Source organism: Procambarus clarkii, chromosome 19 (genome assembly GCF_040958095.1).
Source record: "Procambarus clarkii isolate CNS0578487 chromosome 19, FALCON_Pclarkii_2.0, whole genome shotgun sequence".
NCBI classification, from domain to species: domain Eukaryota; kingdom Metazoa; phylum Arthropoda; class Malacostraca; order Decapoda; family Cambaridae; genus Procambarus; species Procambarus clarkii.
The window spans coordinates 32,573,397-32,585,551 of NC_091168.1; the positions used below are offsets into that span (position 1 = coordinate 32,573,397).

Genomic DNA, 12,155 nt, shown 5'->3' on the forward strand with positions numbered 1-12,155 from the left:
GTGATAGAAAACGTGCCCAACCATTTCTGTCCCGCCCAGGACTCGAACCCAGAGATCCCGATTTTGAGTCGAGAATGAACCAAACTGTACAGTGTATCTATTCAAACCCCTGTTGGAATCAAATCCGACTATGGGATGGGTCAACCCAAGTATCGCGTTTCCAAAAGGGTCGCCCATGTTGGAATAGATGAACACTGAAAGAATATTGTTGAAAACATCTTGATAACTTATTAAACCAAAATTATTTATTAGTCAAAAGAAAGACAAAAATGGGATCTATATGTAAAACCTCTACCAGACAAATATTTTAAGTAAAACTGAAGATATTTGTAGTTGTATAAAAGTGGCAGTTTTCATCGCTCGTCGAGCTCGAAACCCGAAGCATTCATCTCAGAACAAGGCTTATTTCACGCAGATTCGTTAATAAACGTAAGAGTTTTATATGTCACAAGAAAGATAGAAATATAAGCGTCATTCTAAATACCTTAATACCTTACCATGGGCATATTTAAATTTAAAGCGAAAATACGTGTACTTTTGTAATCGCAGAGCTCCGACCCCGCACAGATCGATCGACGGAGCAACTCTCACTCTCAGAACAATGAACAGAACAAATTTGCTCTGTATCTAGTGTTACCCAATCTCCCAATCTTTATGTACTTAATCCAAACAACTTTATCATTGTGTTCATTGCTGTCTTCTTTTATGTGCTAGCCCTATGCTGTATTGTGCCTACTAATTTTTGTTAAACTACCATTCAAGCTGTCATTGCAATCAATCTAAGCTACCTATGTGCTTTAATATACCTACAAGTTTCTCTCATCTTTTATTTTTTTCTTGCTATGTAACTGTTATCATTTTTATAAATTTTGCAAGTATTTACCTACTTAAAATTTTCTTAGATTAAGGACCTGCCCGAAACGCTGCGCGTACTAATGGCTTTACAAGAATGTAATTACTATGCTATGTATCCTCACAATCCCAATGTTCCTTCTTGTATATAAATAAATAAATAAATAAATAAATGTTTATTTCACGTAAATGTGTAAATAATCATAAATGTTTTATATGCCTCAAGAAAGATAGGAATATAAGGTTCATTTTAAACACTTTACCATAGACATAATTAAAGTTCTAATGAAGATTCACGTGTTTAAATAATCACCGAGCTCCGACCCCCGCACAGACTGATCGACAGAGCAATTCTCTCAGAACAATGTTTATTTCATGTAAATTCGTTAATAAACACAAATGTTTTATATGTCTTAAGAAAGATAGAAATATAAGCTTCATTTTAAATACATTACAATAGACATATTTAAAGCTGAAGTGAAGATACATATGTTTTTATAGTGGCATTCAGTAGCTTGTCAGGCATGGGGTGCAGATGCCTGCGCACTTGCCGATATATTGTGTAATAACAAAGATATGCTAATAAAGCCTAAAATATTACATGTCTCCAGAAAGACTGAGTTATAATCATTATTGTGAGTGCACCAAAGGAAATATATCTTGTTGGAGACCAAAGATACAGCAATTTTAATTTAAGTTTTGACTCTCGCCTGGGCGAGAGATGGGGTGACTCTCACCCCATCTATTGGAGATTCTGTCCACCTAAAGACCCTAAGCTACTCAAACCCTCCAAGCATTATGTAAGTAATGAAGTAATATGGTAAATTCTCACTATAATGTTTAGTTCATTTGTTATGCACCCCATACACATCTTGTGGGCGGTAGTCGAAAGGGTTACAGAGGCACACAATGGGCTCAGGGACTGAATGTGATGTTGGTGCTGGATGCAGAACATGAGAAAACATAATTATACAAAAACATAACAATATGAGCCAAAGTGGCGTCCTTGTTATACACTGGAGGAGTATGAATGCCTTGTATGAGGGTGTGGGAGATGACTGAGTGATGAAGATTAAAAAGATGGCACGGGCATGAATAGCCCGTAAGTGGTGGCCCTTTTGAGCCATTACCAGTATCAAGAGGTGATACTGGAGATGTGTGGAGGTGCGACTGCACCCTGCGTGACGGGAGATGTCTCCCGTGGTGTGGGAGAAGACACAAGCACAGGAGTACCTGTAGGGGAGCCTTGTAGCTGAGGTCATGGTGAGGTGTTGTTGTTGTTGCTGGGGTGGGGGCAGCTACAGCACGGCGTGTGGCGGCCGGAGCCTCGGGCCCGGGACTCCCACCCGTCCCTGGGACTCCTGGTTCAACCTTGACGACGAGCGGACACCCAACACCTCCGCCTAAAAGTCGCCGGATCACGTTGTTTCGCAATTTTGGATTATGATATTGCTGTTTGGCATTCCTGTTCAACGGTCCGGGTTGTTACGACGCCTGGAGCACATATCGCCAGGGTGACATGATAACTGATAGATTCTGACCAAACCACACACTGGAAAGTGAAGGGACGACGACGTTTCGGTCTGTCCTGGACCATTCTCAAGTTGATTGTCACAATCGACATATTTCAGCCACGTTATTGTGACTCCTCGTCTGCATAGTTGATAGATTCTGAACGTTTCCGGCTGGTTCTCCCGGCGGTGTCCGGCGCCGGCTGGGCTGAGAGGTGCCTGGGGTTGGAGGGCCCTCAGCCCTGGTGGGCGGCTCGCTTCTGCCCTGCCGGGGGGCACTGGGTGACTTTTGTGTTTTAGTTGGGGGCTGAGTTTTTGGTTTTGCTACCCAGTGTTCCCTGTACTCACCGAGTTGTACTTGTGGGGGTTGAGCTCTGGCTCTTTGGTCCCGCCTCTCAACTGTCAATCAACTGGTGTACAGATTCATGGGTTCATGTACTGGTGTCATGGGTTCGTATCCTGGCCGGGGAGGATTTACTGGGCGCAATTCCTTAACTGTAGCCTCTGTTTAACGCAACAGTAAAATGTGTACTTGGTTGTAACAACGATTCTTCGCGGCAGGGGATCGTATTCCAGGGACCTGCCCGAAACGCTACGCGTACTAGTGGCTGTACAAGAATGTAACAACTCTTGTATATATCTCAAAAAAAAAAAAAATCCTGAGCTTACTGGGCTCTATCATATCTACATTATAAACTATGTATGGAGTCAGTCTTCACCACATCACTGCCTAATGCATTCCATCTGTTAACTACTATGAAAAAGTTATTTCTAACGTCCCTGTGGCTCATTTCGGTACTCATGCAGTTTCCACCTGTGTCCCCTTGTTCGCGTACAACCCGTGTTAAACAGTTTATCTTTATGTACCTTGTCAATTCCTCTGAGAATTTTGTAGGTAGTGATCATGTCTCCCATTACTCTTCTGCCTTCTAGTGTCGTGAGGTGCATTTCTCGCAGACTTTCTTCGTAACTCATGCCTCTTAGTTCTGGGACTAGCCTAGGGACTAGCCTAGACTAGCTTAGCCTTAGAAATTATTCTAAGAATAAACAATATACAAATCAGAAGTAAAGTTGATGGTAAATTCCTTGGTGTCCTCGTCGATAACAAGCAGAATTTCCAGGGACACATTCTAAATATAGCAAAAAAAGTTTCTAAAACTGTTGGCATTCTTTCTAAGATCAGATATTATGTACCTCGCCTTGCCCTGGTGACGCTCTATTACTCTCTCATCTATCCTTATCTCAACTATGGTATTTGTGCTTGGGGTTCTACTACCCAAAATCATTTACGTCCTCTAATTACCCAACACAAAGCTGCTATTAGAACAATATCTAACTCTGGCCCCAGACAGCACTCGGTACCCCTACTCAAATCTCTGAATATGTTAGATATTAAGTCACTGCACATCCTCTCTTGTGTACTCTATATATTTAAAACTCTGAATTATAATGTCAATCCTGACCTTTAACGCTTTCTAGAAGGTTGTAACAGAACTCATGGGCACCACACCAGAAACAGAAGGCCTATTGGCCCATACTTCTTCTTGCTGCTTCAATATTATAAGAGGAAGTATGGGCCAATAGGCCCTCTGCAGTTATTTCCATTCTTATGCTCTCATATACATTTTTTTTAATACCCATTGTTCCGTGTTCTGTCTTGTATTTGTCACAAGTTTGTTCACCTCATCCAAAACTGTTGCACCATATCACCTCACCCAAATGCGAGTATAAGTATGACAGATTTGCTGACTCTGTTTAGTGTTTGCAGGTTATAGTTGTGTGTGTGTAAACCAAAGTCTTTGAAAATGTAATAAGTTATTACGAAACGCGTTCAAGCGTCGCGTCAGACTAGAAATAAAAATGAATTTTGGAGAATTGATTTTTCAATTACCATCGACAGTAAAAAGAAACATAAGACATACTGAGAAAATTCGTGTTAGAATTATTAATCTTACTTTTTCAGTCATATTTAACAACATATATTTACAAGAAGGACTGCTACCAAAATATACCTATATATATATATATATATATATATATATATATATATATATATATATATATATATATATATGTCGTACCTAGTAGCCAGAACGCACTTCTCAGCCTACTATACAAGGCCCGATTTGCCTAATAAGCCAAGTTTTCATGAAATAATGTTTTTTCGACTACCTAACCTACCTAACCCAACCTAACCTAACTTTTTCGGCTACCTAACCAAACCTAACCTATAAAGATAGGTTAGGTTAGGTTAGGTAGGGTTGGTTAGGTTCGGTCATATATCTACATTAATTTTACCTGCAATAAAAAAAAATTGACCTTATACATAATGAAATGAGTAGCTTTATCATTTCATAAGAAAAAAATTAGAGAAAATTTATTAATTCAGGAAAACTTGGCTTATTAGGCAAATCGGGCCTTGCATAGTAGGCTGAGAAGTGAGTTCTGGCTACTAGGTACGACATATATATATATATATATATATATATATATATATATATATATATATATATATATATATATATATATATATATATATATATGTAAAAGAGGAGCACTTTTATATAGTTTTATAACCTACCGATCCTATCAAAAATATTTGAAAAAATTATATACAAACAGCTCTACTCCTATCTCGTAAAATTCGACATTCTTAGCCCCTGTCAGTTTGGCTTCCACTGCCAAAAGAGTACCAACGATGCAATTATTAGTCTTCTTGATATAATTTACTCAGCCCTTGACAAAAATGAGTTTCCGATTGGACTCTTCATTGACCTGAGAAAGGCCTTTGACATTGTTAATCACAATTCCTCTAACGTAAACTCCATCATTATGGAATCCGAGGCCATGCACTGGACTATATCCAATCCTATCTTAGTGACAGACTCCAATGTGTAACCATCAATAATATAACCTCTCCCACTCTACCAATAACCGTTGGAGTGCCACAGGGCAGCATCTTGGGGCCTCCCCTATTTCTTATATACATCAATGATCTGCCTAATGTCTCTAACATTCTGAAACCTATTTTGTTTGCTGATGATAGTACCCTCATCTACTCTAATTCCAACCCACATACACTAAATGATGTTGTTAATAATGAACTAAAAAAAGTCCACTTATGGATGTCAATCAACAAACTAACACTTAACATAAAAAAGACCTACTACATCTTATTTGGAAGCAAATCTACAAATGCAATTCAGCTTCAGATAGACAATGTAAACATTAGCAATAAAAATGATGGAAAGTTTCTCGGCCTATTCCTAGACAAGAGACTCAACTTCAGTACCCACATACAACACATAATTAAGAAAGTCTCTAAAACAGTTGGTATACTCTCCAAAATCAGATATTATGTACCTAACTCTGCTCTCATCTCTCTATATTATGCACTAATCTATCCCTATCTTAATTATGGTATCTGTGCATGGGGTTCAACCACTGCAAACCACCTCAAGTCCATCATCACCCAGCAAAAATCTGCTATCAGAATAATAACAAATTTCTGCTTTCATACAACACTCAGGCCCCTTGTTTAACTCCCTAAACATACTAAACATAATCTCACTCCACAAATTCTCTTGTGTCAACTACATTTACAAAACCCTGTTCTTAAATGTAAATCCTGCTCTGAAACTCTTCCTGGACAGATGTAATAGGACCCATTATCACCACACCAGAAATAAATATTTCTTTGATATCCCCAGAGTCAAACTTAATCTGTGTAAACACTCTATGCAAATAAAGGGACCCAGTCCATGGAACTCACTCCCTATTGAATTGAAAAGCTGTCCAACTTTATCGTCATTCAAAAACAATACTAAAAAGTACCTTATTTCATCTTCATAGTTTTTTACCTTTTGCTTTAAAATTGCACTGTATCTATTGCTACCCAACCTCCCAATCTTTATGTACCCAATCTGAACATCTTTATCATTGTGATCATTGCTGTCTTCTTACATGTGCTGTCAATCTGCTGTATGGTGTCTATTAATCTTGTTTAAATTACCAATCAAGCTGTCAATGTAATCAATCAGAGCTTTAATATACCAATGTGCTTTAATATACTTACTAATCTCTCTCATCTCAATTTTTTTTTGCAATGTATTTGTTATCATTTTATTAATTCTGATAGAATTTACCTACTTAAAATTATCTGTTAGATTAAGGGCCTGCCCGAAACGCTGCGCGTACTAGTAGCTTTCTTTGCAAGAGTGTAAATACTGTACTATCCAATGTATTCTCACAAACCCAATGTACCTTCTTTTATATAAATAAATAAATAAATAAATAAATAAATAAATAAATACTATTGTTAGTATTTCACTAATGTTTCCAGCTTTAGTTTTAAGTGAGTAGATTTTATATATAATGTCAGGCTCATTGGCAAAAGAAGTCGAGTTAGGATAGCTTCCGTGAGATATGTAGGAGTACATGTATCCGGGTCAATGTGTTTTTTGGCATGATTAACACCAAGTGACGAGAAGAAGCCATTAAATTCAGTTGCCGTTTCTAAATCTGTTGCAAGTGTGTAACCATTTTTGGAAAGTTTAATCTGTGTTGTTGAGATCCTATAATGCCATTGGCCTAGAAGGACCTATATAGACTACCGTAAGAGGCTATCAGTCCTTGACAACAGGTGGCAATAATGAGTCATATATACTGAGCATGGTGCAATGAATTAACTGCATAGGAAAGCTATGCAATTAGCTATTGCATAGCTCCGGACGTCGGAGCAGTGTTTCACCATTTAGGTGAGTACCCGGACGTCAGAAGCAGCAGGAGTGGAAAATGAGGTTATGGTAGTATAGTGGGGGGTCACTGCCCAAGATACCAGAGGCGTCCCGCTGATAACACGCCGGCCCCATTTACCGCACATTAACACAAGCTCAAGTGAGGGCGGCTCGTGTGTTGTGTGGTGATTGTGGTACACCTTGAGCCCCTACACCCACAGTGTCCAGCACTGTACGTGTGGTGCTCACTGTACACAAGGAGGCCCTACACCCACAGTGTCTGGCACTGCTCGTGTGGTGTTCACTGTACACAAGGAGCCCCTACACCCACAGTGTCCGGCACTGCTCGTGTGGTGCTCACTGTACACAAGGAGCCCCTACACCCACAGTGTCCGGCACTGCTCGTGTGGTGCTCACTGTACACAAGGAGCCCCTACACCCACAGTGTCTGGCACTGCTCGTGTGGTGCTCATTGTACACAAGGAGCCCCTACACCCACAGTGTCCGGCACTGCTCGTGTGGTGTTCACTGTACACAAGGAGCCCCTACACCCACAGTGTCCGGCACTGCTCGTGTGATGTTCACTGTACACAAGGAGCCCCCTACACCCACAGTGTCTGGCACTGCTCGTGTGGTGCTCACTGTACACAAGGAGCCCCTACACCCACAGTGTCCGGCACTGCTCGTGTGGTGTTCACTGTACACAAGGAGCCCCTACACCCACAGTGTCCGGCACTGCTCGTGTGGTGTTCACTGTACACAAGGAGCCCCTACACCCACAGTGTCCGGCACTGCACGTGTGGTGCTCACTGTACACAAGGAGCCCCTACACCTACAGTGTCCGGCACTGCACGTGTGGTGCTCATTGTACACAAGGAGCCCCTACACCTACAGTGTCCGGCACTGCTCGTGTGGTGCTCACTGTACACAAGGAGGCCCTACACCCACAGTGTCCGGCACTGCACGTGTGGTGTTCACTGTACACAAGGAGCCCCTACACCCACAGTGTCCGGCACTGCACGTGTGGTGCTCACTGTACACAAGGAGCCCCTACACCCACAGTGTCCGGCACTGCACGTGTGGTGCTCACTGTACACAAGGAGCCCCTACACCCACAGTGTCCGGCACTGCACGTGTGGTGCTCACTGTACACAAGGAGCCCCTACACCCACAGTGTCCGGCACTGCACGTGTGGTGCTCACTGTACACAAGGAGCCCCTACACCCACAAACACAACACCCAGGTGAGGCAAGAATGCGTAGCTAAGATTTGACGTAAAACATATTTTTGGTTGAAATAATAACAATTCATTGAACATTTTATTAATATATTAGGCTCTTAAGTCTTGTATTTTCTGCAGCTTTCATTAAACAGATATCAGGTTGTGAATAAATTTCTTGATATGATTTACATTTGGGTAAATCTACATTTACAGATGACACAAACTCAGATAATATATATATATATATATGTGTGTGTGTGTGTGTGTGTGTAAATCACGAAAATAAACACGTGATTAAAAAGTGACAGTGTCAGACCACGGAGGAAAATTGAAACATGAATTTCCTTCGGAAATATATATATATATATATATATATATATATATATATATATATATATATATATATATATATATATATATATATATATATATATATATATATATATATGAATTCATGAAATACCTCTTTACATTTTCCTCCGTGGTCTGACACTGTCATATATATAATGATTCAGATTCAGATTCAGATGTTTATTCAGGTAAGGTATATACATACAAGTGATGTTACATTAATGGATTGATATATAGATAGAGCTAGTACTTACAATGCCTAAAGCCACTATTACGCAAAGCGTTTCGGGCAAAAATAAAATCGGGTATAATGTTGTACCTGAACGTCGTACTCGGCTACTAGGTACAAGTTTTCCTAAATTTACATATTTTAATATTTTTTTTCTTATGATATGATAGGCCAATCTCTTTCATTATGTGTGAGTTCATTTAATTTAACTTGAGTTAAAACTAACGTAGATATATGACCGAACCTAACCTACCCTCCCTAACCTAACCTAACCTATCTTAACCTAGCCTAAACTAATATAACTAAGTCAATAATTTATGTTCCTAGTATAATGGTATAATGTAATAATAATTCAAATAAACCAATTGAAAACAATTTAGGGAAAATAAAGAAAATCACTCGGCCTATTAGGCAAATCGGACCTTGCATAGTACGCCGAGGAGTGCGTTCTGGCTACTGTAGGTATGACATATATATATATATATATATATATATATATATATATATATATATGTCGTACCTAGTAGCCAGAACGCACTTCTCAGCCTACTATGCAAGGCCCGATTTGCCTAATAAGCCAAGTTTTCCTGAATTAATATATTTTCTCTAATTTTTTTCTTATGAAATGATAAAGCTACCCATTTCATTATGTATGAGGTCAATTTTTTTCTATTGGAGTTAAAATTAACATAGATATATGACCGAACCTAACCAACCCTACCTAACCTAACCTAACCTATCTTTATAGGTTAAGTTAGGTTAGGTAGCCGAAAAAGTTAGGTTAGGTTAGGTTAGGTAGGTTAGGTAGTCGAAAAACAATTAATTCATGAAAACTAGGCTTATTAGGCAAATCGGGCCTTGCATAGTAGGCTGAGAAGTGCGTTCTGGCTACTAGGTACGACATATATATATATATATATATATATATATATATATATATATATATGTCGTACCTAATAGCCAGAACTCACTTCTTGGCCTACTATGCAAGGCCCGATTTGCCTAATAAGCCAAGTTTTCCTGAATCAATATATTTTCTCTAATTTTTTTCTTATGAAATGATAAAGCTACCCATTTCATTATGTATGAGGTCAATTTTTTTTTATTAGAGTTAAAATTAACGTAGATATATGACCGAACCTAACCAACCCTACCTAACCTAACCTAACCTATCTTTATAGGTTAGGTTGGGTTAGGTAGCGGAAAAAGTTAGGTTAGGTTAGGTTAGGTAGGTTAGGTAGTCGAAAAAACAATAATTCATGAAAACTTAGCTTATTAGGCAAATCGGGCCTTGCATAGTAGGCCAAGAAGTGAGTTCTGGCTATTAGGTACGACATATATATATATATATATATATATATATATATATATATATATATATATATATATATATATATATATACTGTAACTTAGACCAAGCAATATCTGGGAGTCTGTTGAAGAATTAGGCTGGAGTATTCGATTATTTAAAAGGTCATAACGGCCGAGAAGGTGGAAATAAATGTTTTTCCTCCACGAGCCCCCCCCCCCTCCCCCAACTATCCCTCGTCCCACAACAACTACCACCACTCCCAGGCCCGTCCCATGCACCTATCCAGGACACCACCGGCTTGCCCGGGGAATGAGGGAACTAGTTTTTGTTGGTGAGCGGGGAACTCCCGCGTCCTGCAGTGCGCCTTCCAGAGTCCTTCCTACACGTTTTCCTACTACACCACCACACTGCACCCACACTTCCGTCCTCCACCACCACTACAGTCCTACACCACCACTGCCGTCAGGAATCTGTACACCGGTTGATTGAAGTTGAGAGGCGAGACCAAAGAGCCGAAGTTCAACCCCAGCACAAGCACATCTAGACGAGTACACCCACACCGCCGCTCCACATCACCTCTCATTGGGAAACTTACATTCTACATCCATCCCCAGCGCCCAGCCTCATTACCTTACACCTGTGGGGTTAAATTCAAGAAACCTGCTATTAGCCTCTTGCATCCTGTAGAGTCCTTCGAGTGGTGGTGGACCCCATACCCATCCTGTGAGTGGTAGTTCATCTGGTACAATGAATCTGTTCATTGGTACAATGTAGTCACAACGGACAACCTGACGTATTACCTGAGGGTCTCTGCCCCTAGTGGCCTTGACGGGGACAGGAAGCCCCGTTCCGAGTTATCGGATCCATTGTCTAATGCCTGGTTTGAAGTGTTGTCAGCCCTGTGGCCTTCAAGCGTTCCCGATACGAGAGATGACTTAACTCTGGAATAACTTTTATTGCCCGATGTTGCATCTTCTCCAGAGCAGCTAGGTCCTGAAAATGTACTATGGAGGATAAGGAGACGGCCGGAGGAAGGCGTCCGTAATACAAGGATTCGTCTTGGATTCAAGTACCCATGGAGATTGCAGTACAATGGGAAGAAGAACTGAGTGAAGTTTCAAAACTTACAACACGAGTGAAGTTGTGAGCGGCCGTCTGGACGAGGAGAGAGACTGTGCCCGTCTAACACACTAGGAATATATGAACCCGACATGGTTTGTGTTGATAGAACACTTTTTGTCAAATATAAATACTGTCCTTAAAGGGTTGTCCCCTCACTTTCCACCCGCAAGATTATGTCAACTTGATGGTTGTAATATGTCAATATCTTGTTTAACAGTTTTTTTTTCGCTTGAGGCAGTTAAGTTCCAGCTGTGTCTGGGTACATGTGACAGGATGAACAACCCAGCGGGTTTTCTTCCTTTTGGGGAGTGTTGTACATGCTGCTGTGGCGGTGTGTTCACTCACAGGGCCAGACACCTTGGCAATAAACTAGCAATCCAGGGCAAAACAAAACAAAATCACCCTAACTGCCCGTCCCCATTGTGACTTTTTTTCTTTGTCTCCCTTGTCTACTGTTACACCTTCACTGTCACTAACTTGTGCGACAGTCTCGTGTAGGATGCTGTGTTTTTAGTTAGTTTATTATAGAAGCATTTAAGACAGAAATGGACAATTTTCTGTTGGAGTTATCGGATCCATCAGGTTGTGATCTGCTTGCTAGGAAGACCAGAGCCTCACAGACTCAACAATCATCAAGGAAGACTGGCCACTAACCTGGCTGTGGGAGTAGAACTCATCAAATAATCAACAGGCAGTGATGATCTAATGGTGTGGCGTTTGTCCACTTCAGTCAACGTTGTCTAATTACTGCCGCTCTAATGCTTTTCCTTATTCTCATATCAGATATAGACAAAAATACAAGTCACAGCTTCGTATCATC

General features: G+C 40.3%; 1 protein-coding gene across 4 annotated transcripts in view; it reads right to left on the reverse strand.

The window, feature by feature from the left end:
* The window catches only part of LOC123757449 (solute carrier family 53 member 1), a 74,363-nt gene that overhangs the window by 50,408 nt on the left and 11,800 nt on the right, over positions 1 to 12,155 (reverse strand). The window contains exon 1 of one of the 4 annotated variants that reach the window (XM_045741074.2): positions 2,086 to 2,224. The exons of 2 other annotated variants lie outside the window; for them this stretch is intronic. The gene's annotated coding sequence lies outside the window, so the exon portion shown is untranslated. Of the gene's footprint in view, positions 1 to 1,982; positions 2,002 to 2,085; positions 2,225 to 12,155 lie in introns of those variants that run through there. One more of the 4 variants, XM_069327250.1, reaches the window with a different exon arrangement.